This window comes from Oryctolagus cuniculus, chromosome 12 (assembly GCF_964237555.1).
Source record: "Oryctolagus cuniculus chromosome 12, mOryCun1.1, whole genome shotgun sequence".
Taxonomy (NCBI): domain Eukaryota; kingdom Metazoa; phylum Chordata; class Mammalia; order Lagomorpha; family Leporidae; genus Oryctolagus; species Oryctolagus cuniculus.
The window spans coordinates 12,613,584-12,621,587 of NC_091443.1; positions in this window are offsets into that span (position 1 = coordinate 12,613,584).

Genomic DNA, 8,004 nt, shown 5'->3' on the forward strand with positions numbered 1-8,004 from the left:
ATACTATATACAAACAAAAAGACATATGATGGGATGATCAGTAAATGATTTTCAAGAAGATTACAACCAAGTTCTAGGAGGACATGGAATAGAAATGCAAATCCAACTAAAAAACAAAAGGATGTAAATATTCAATGTGAATGAAGAAATTGCCTTTGTATTTTAAGGGAGTGTATTTACACTCTACTGTGTATATTTTTACGCAGTGACAGAACTGTTCTGCTTTAAAGTGCAGAAATGTTTACAATTTGTTAAAAGTGACACCTTTGTCCCTAACTTTATACTGCATAGTTAATCCCCCTTTACTATCTTTCTGTTTTTTGAGGTTTCAGTTGCTGTTGGTCAATCACAATCAGGAAAACTGAATGGAAAATTCCAGAAGCAAAAGCAATTTATCAGCTTTAAACTGTCCCGTGTTCTCAGCACTGTGATGACATCCTGTGTCTTCTGCAACATCCCACCCACAACCTGACTATCCACTTGTCCAGCACACCCACAATGAATGTGCTGTACACTCAGGTCAGATGGTAGCCCTGTTAGTTATCAGTCTTACTGTCATGAGGTCTCAGGGCTCAAAGGCCAGTCTCACTCCTCAATGAAGTGAAAGTACCCAATGGAATGTCAGAACATAGAGGGCCCATGGTGGGCACAATGGGCTGACAATCTGAAAACTTAGACATAAGGGAGCATGACAAGCAGAACAAAAATATGGCTTCCAGGGCACAGAGGCCTGCCTGCTGCAAACTGACCTCAAAGAGAAGTGCTGTGCACCGGTCTCAAGACAGAGTCATCAGGACAAATGAGTCAGAATGTGGCAAACTCACCGAGCACTCACTGTGTTCTTAGCAGGTGCCATGGCCCGTGAACTCCTCACATGAATTCGCTTTGGTCTCACCTGAAGCCAATGGGGTGGGTACTCCCATGAGCCCCAGTTTTTCAGTGATGAGGAACCTGAGGCACAAATCCACCTATTACACTTAGCCCCTCAACCAGACCCTGGTGCAACTAAGAGTTGAGCTCAAGCAGTCTTTTAACAGCACCCACTGCGAGGCTCCAGCCCCAGGGAGCCAGGGGGAAACTGAGGTTCCATTCTGGTGCTGGAGGATATGACTCGATGCAGTGTTGCCCAGTGGAGGCCCCTGCTCACCCTCTCCCGTCTACAGCTGCCTGTAGATGATTTACACTTTTTTTTTTTTTTACTTTTGAAACAATTCAAAGGAAACCTCATGGTACACCAATGGACAGCCCCTGCCGGCCTTGTAGGCCTTGGCTCATTCCTGTCTGTGACAACTGTAGACCCCCAGGGGTCAGGAAAGGAGGTGTTCTATGAAGAATCCTCAGTGTACAGTGATGCTGATGCATGAATGGACAAAGACTGCTAAAGAGGGAACCTGAACACAGAGCCACGTCCTCAGATACTCAGTGTCGAGGACCCCAGGAACAGGGACATGCATCTCAAAACTGCTCTGGGCGGGCGACCCAGGTGCGCCAACCATCTCTACTAGGTGGGTGGAAAGCTGAGGCGCCCGAGGCCAAGAGCCATGCCATAGCTTCCCAGCCAGCCAGAGAGCTGAGAATCAGCACCTTCACTGGACCAGATGCAAAACAGGACTCTGCAGTGTGGGAAAGGCGACAGCAAGAGGGAGGAGGGAGAAGCAGGGGCCTGGCTTTGGGCTGCAGGCTGGGCAGGTGGGGGCTTCGTGACAGGGGCTTTTCCTTGGATTCGAGCTGCTCCACTTCATCCTCTGGCATATGGGTCGGGAACAAAGAACTCACTCAAGACCTGAGGATAGAAAGTCTTCAGGATGCACCTTGGGAAACAGAAAAGGCAGCTCCGACACTTTCATCCACACATTCGGATGAAACCCAAGTGGTTTCCTTGGTGTTTATGCAGCACAAAAGGTTTGATTTTTTCATATGCTTCATTCATCTTCTAAACCGTTCGACTGAGCCCACACCTGGGAAAACTGGGAAAGCACAGCCTGTTCCCAAGGAGCGCACAGGGGACAAGGACAGAAGCAGAGGATTTGTGCCTGGGAGGGGTTGATAATATGGAAACGGAAGAGGGTGGCGGTGACACTTCAAGGAGGTTGAACCTCTGGTCTGCAAGGCCCTCCTCTGTCCTGGTGATCACAGGCTGACCACGACCAGTTGGTCAGGGACACAGGTGATAGCCCTGGACCATCTTCTAAGCTCAGCCTCATGAGAAGCCAGTCAGGCATCAGCCAGGTGCAAGGAGCACTGAGCTCTCATTGCTTTTAGGAGTTTCAGGGAAGACATTGGTTCACTCCCCTAATGGCCACTACGGCCGGCGCTACACCGATCCGAAGCCAAGAGCCGGGTACTTCCTCCCGGTCTCCCATGCGGGTGCAGGACCCAAGCACTTGGGCCATCCTCCACTGCCTTCCCGGGCCACAGCAGAGAGCTGGACTGGTAGAGGAGCAACCGGGACTAGTACCCGGCGCCCCAACGGGACTAGAACCCAGGGTGCTGGCACCGCAGGCAGAGGATTAGTCAAGTGAGCCATGGCGCGGCCCAGAGGGAGCATTTAAAAGATACTAACATGTTATGCAAGGGCAGGCTTTATTTACTTGTTTATTTTTAAATCTCAGTCTAGTCTACCTTCATGAGTAACTCCTAAATAAGCCTATGTTTTCACCAGTTGTTTTCTTGGTAAAAGTTTCAGAATATTCTCAGGGGAGATTAATTTTGAGAACAAAACAAATAAAACTGGGGCTGATGCTGTGACGTAGCCAGTGAAGTCACCATCTGTAGGGCTGGCATCCCATATGGGTGCCGGTTCAATTCCTGGCTGCCCCACTTCCAATTCAGCTCTCTGCTGTGACTAGGAAAGCAGTGGAAGATGGCCTAAGTCCTTGGGCCCCTGCACCCGTGTGAGAGTCCTGGAGGAAGCTCCTGGCTCCAGATCGGTGCAGTCTAGCCGTTGCGGCCATCTGGGGAGTGAACCAGCGGATAGAAGACCTCTCTCTCTCTCTCTCTCTCTCTCTGCCTCTGCTTCTCTGTTACTCTGCCTTTTAAACAAATAAATAGATCTTAAAAAAATAAAACCCCAAGAACTGGGTTCTAAGCTGAAAAGTTTAATGATCTTCAAACAGAAAGTGCAGTTGGTTACTGACCTTGGCAAACTGACTGCGGAGCAGTGAGATACAGGTGCAGAGAAGGAGCTGAGGGAGGCTGGGGAAGGGGCAGACAAGCAGGACGGCAGAGGGCACCTCTCAGACACTGCTCACCAGTGAAGGCCTCCTGTCCCAGTTTGTCTGCTCTTCTATGGAAACTTCTAACTGCAGGGACTTCAAAATACGATCACCGAGATCATGGGGACGGTCTGCCCTGTCATACAGGTTTACTAGCATTTGGCCAAAGGTCTCAGGAAAAGTCTCAGGAGTGAAGCTATGCCCAGCTGGCTCTTGGGCTTTCCTTCCTGCACTAGGAATGAGCAGCTGATGTCTCGTGATCACCTACCACAGGCCCTACCCCGTACCAGACACCTCATGTCACTGTCCCTTTTAGTCTCCTAATTTATTTGAGAAAGAGAGAGAATGGGCGAGAGACAGCACGAGAGAAAGATCTCACATGCACTGGTTCTTTCCCAAATGCCCACAATGGCTAGGGTTCCAGAGCCAGAATTGGGAATGCAACCACTGCTTCCTCCCAGAGTCCACATTAGCAGGAAGCTGGAGTTAGGAACAGGAGTGGGGTTTTAATCCCAGGTGATCCAACGTGTGACCGGGACATCCTAACAGGCATCCTAGTCATTAGGGCAAACGGCCTCCCTCAGTCTCCTAACTGAAATATCAAAGCACTGAGGGTTTGTGAGGTGACGCATTGTTCAAGGTTAGCCAGTCGGTGTAAGACAGACAAGGTGCGGACCTAGACAGTCTAATTTCAGAGTCTTCCTCTTGACTGCCCCACATATTCCCTTGTGTGATGATCTCACAATCATGGGAAATGTGAAAAATAAAGGACTGTGTGACAAGAAAGAAAGTCCTGGGCCTGATTAGGCAGTGAGTGAAAAATCACAATGCAATCATGACGGGATGCTAAAGCCACTGGGTGACAATGAACAATTAATGGCCTCAAAGTTCATCCCACCTACTAACTCATCAATTACAAGGAGTCAGAAGGAAAAGGTCACTTTATAAAGGAGAGCTCTGGAGGAGACCTCTGCACCAAGTAAGCACACTTGCCATCACCAACAACAGATGCACCGCCACACTGTGCTCACGGACGCAGTGTAAAGAGAAATAGGCGAAACAGTCAGCGGAATCTTAGTAGGAAGACACAGTTATAGAAATCCGGATTCTGAGATACTTTACCACGCACTGCCTTAGGTTCTTCAAAGAGGGCAACATCATGAATGATAAAAACAGAAGCAGTAGTTTTGGTTTAGATAGAAAGAAACATAACCAAATCAGTGTGTGATGACTGAATGCTGAACAAGGGGGAAACAGCTTTGTGGAATAATTTGGGGGCATGCAGAATTATTTGAAAAGGGGAAGTAAACTGGATCACGTTACTCTGCCAATGTTTAATTTCACAGTAATAATGGCTCCAGAGTTGAGCAGAAGACAGCTATGTGCTTACCAGATATATGCCACAGGCTGTCATGATGAGTGGAACTTACTTCCAAATATTTTAGATAAAAAATTGGACATGCACACACATAACACACACACACAAATACAAATGTCCAATCTTTCCCTGTGTGTGTGCAGATGTAGGTAGGCAACTAATAAATCTGGGTGGAGAGCATACCAGTGTTCATGTTCTATGCTTTCAACCTTTTTGTAGATTTGAACTTTTTCCAAGATAAAAAGTAAGCAAAAAAGTAAATGAAAATGTTTGTTGCAAAAACCCTTAGAGAAAATAACTACATTCGAGTATCAACTAGATGAAGGTTCTATTTTTGGAGAAGAACTAAGAGAAAATGTTACACATGAAAACAACTAGTGTGTTAATATGATAGGGCTATTTTTCTTATACTTTTATTACTGTTGAAACTAATCATGCTTGCAAAAGATGGCAACAGATACAAAGTAGTTTTGCACTAGCTCAAATCAAATCACTTGTCAATCACTACAGTCACATTCTTTTTCAGATCCACGTTTATTATTCTAAACTCACATCCTAATGTAATAGGAGATACACTTCATGATTCTCTCCCGGGGACTTCCCTGGGGAGATGACATTACCAGGTTTTAGGCCTGATCAGGTTGCCTGTTCCCAAAACCATTAGACACTTTTGTTAGAGACACTGATGGCACCTATCCTCGTGGCACTGTCCCCGGGGCCCCATGCACACAGGACTCACTTTCCAGGTGTGCAGCTCTCTGGAGGTGATGGGTGCAGTCAGGCATCCGGGTCAGCCCTGCACCATCCCTGCTGGAAATGGTCCATTGGTGCCCCAGTGCAAGATGTGAGACCACAGCCCCTGAGAGCTCTGGAAAAGACAACAAGAATACAGAGGGATGTTCACACCTCAACACACAGGAATTTAAAGTGGCAATCTTCAGATTTTTTTCACCTTTTAAAAGTAAATACCAATATTTCACATTTAAACACCATCAAGTGATCTGGAAGGGGAATCCCATGCCCTGACCCACACTCCCAGCACACGGTTTACCTTTTATTTTTCAAATGACTGCCAGCTTTGGGAGACAAATGAGGGTGTCTGGGAAAGGAGAAGGCTTTGGGGTTAGACCCAGGAGAAACCGGATCCCGGGGGAGGTGAATGGACCTCCCCAGAGGGGTTATGAGGCCCAGGAGATGCTCCAGTGGTGTGGTACATGGGGGATTTCAGTGGTCAGTGTGATGGCCAAACCCAAGAGCCTCCTGACCTTGAGATCCACTCCCAGTCTTCGTGTGCAAGGCAGGTCTTCCTGCAGGTGTCAGAACCCTGTGGATGCTCAGAAGCTAAGAGAGGGTGGCAGTCTGGTCACACCCAGCACCCTGTTCTGACTCCGCCACTCTGGGAGACGAGAACCCTGCTTCCCACAGGGTCACTGGGGCTCCCATGCCCCTAGGGCTCCTCCCTCCCAGCCAGGCAACAGCAGTCTCAAACAAACCTGCAGTCTGAAAGTGGAGACAGAGCTGGGAACCAACATCTGCTGGACAGTGAGTTCTGTGGTGACCAAGTCATGGGCCCATGGGGCACAGGGGACTTTTCAGAGGGAAGCAGACCCTTGGCGTGGATCTTAAAACACTCAGAATTCTCCGAGGGGCCTAGTATCTATTGAGTGCCCATTCTGCACCACACCCTGGACTGGGCAGATGGTTTCTCTCAGCTGCTGCACAGAAAATGGCCTGAGGCGCACAGGCCTGTCCTCCCACTGCCCAGGGAAGAGAATTCTTCGCTGAGGGAACCTGCAGTGTGAAGACATGGGGTGACCCGCATGTGAAGGAGTTGCAAGGACACAGGGCTGGGGACGGATTTGGTGCAGATTCAGTGTAGAGTCCAAGGGGGTAGGGGACGGGGGGGTGGGTAACAGGAGGCTGGAAAGGAGTATGAACCAAGCAGTTTTGTGAGGGCATCAGCCACTCTGCTCCCATGTTTCCTGGTGCCCCAGAGACATTCTATTTCAGCCGTCTGTAAAGTCTTTCCCCGATCACAGAGCCTACAGCACTACCACTGCTCCTCAACAGGAGGCTTTGCCTGCTCCCTACCCATTACACCAAGTGTTCTTCTGACCTCCAGCTAGTGACATTTTTCTCTGACTGGTCCCTCTTCCATCAAGAATATTTCCTATTTCAAAATGGACGAATTTTGCTGTCATTAATACATCTCTTATTCAAGATGAATTTTATTTTTACATTAGGAATGAACATGGCCCTTATCCTCTGGTTCTTTTTTTTTTTTAAAAATATTTAAAAGTCAGAGTTGCATAGAGAGAGAAGGAGAGGCAGAGAGAGAGAGAGAGAGAGATAGGTCTTTCATCTGCTGGGATCACTTCCAGCTGGGATTCACTCCCCAGATGGCTGTAGTGCTCAGAGCTGCACTGATCTAAAGCTAGGAACAAGGAGAGGAGCTTCTTCCGGGTCTCCCACACGGGTACAGGGGCCCAAGCATTTGAGCCATCTTCTACTGCTTTCCCAGGCCATAGCCCAGAGCTGGATTGGAAGTGGAGCAGCCGAACTTGAACCAGTGCCCATATGGGATGCTGGCACTGCAGGCGGTAGCTTTACCCACTATGCCACAGTGCTGCCCCCTCTGGTTCTTTGTTAAATCAGGGGATTTCCAAACCAAAGCTAAGCAGCTGAAACATGTTTTGTTCAAACACTTTTGCATTTATCAAGCTTTGGTACCTTTAAATTATATTGCTTACCTAGTGTTGAGAACCGTTAGTACTTCTGTTAGTATTGTTAATATATAATAATAGAAATTAATACACAAAGGGTCGCAGAGAGGTCCCTCAACATCATCATCAAGCACAATTCCTTGTTGAACTGCTCATGAATATTGTCCATTTCTCACTTCATCATTGACTCCATTTTATGCACTCCCTTATTCCTTACCCAAATCTGGATCCTGTCGCTGTGTAAACCACAGTTATGAAAGTCATTATCACTCTCTCTCTCCATCTCCTGATCTCTCTTCCTCTCTGTCTCTCTCTGTCTCTTGATCTCTCTCTGGATCTCTCTCTTACACTCTCCTCCCTCCTTTCCCTCTTCGCCCCTTCCCTCTGGTCTGTCAGGTTTCCCCCGATAAACCCTTTCCCTTACAAAAAAAAAGTTATTATCTTCTAATGACCAAATCACTGGTCTTCCTGGTCTTAGTTGACATATCTGCTCATAGCTGCCATCTTGACCTATTCTTCATCCTTGATATCACTGTGTGGTATGCTTGATACCACTGTGATCTGGACTCCTCACCTCCCCACTACTTTTTTGTCTTATTGATTCCTCTTTGCAACACCCTTTGAGTATTCTTCCGAATCTGTCCTTAGCTCAGCTCTTTCTTACAGGCAATTTCCACACTCACAAAAG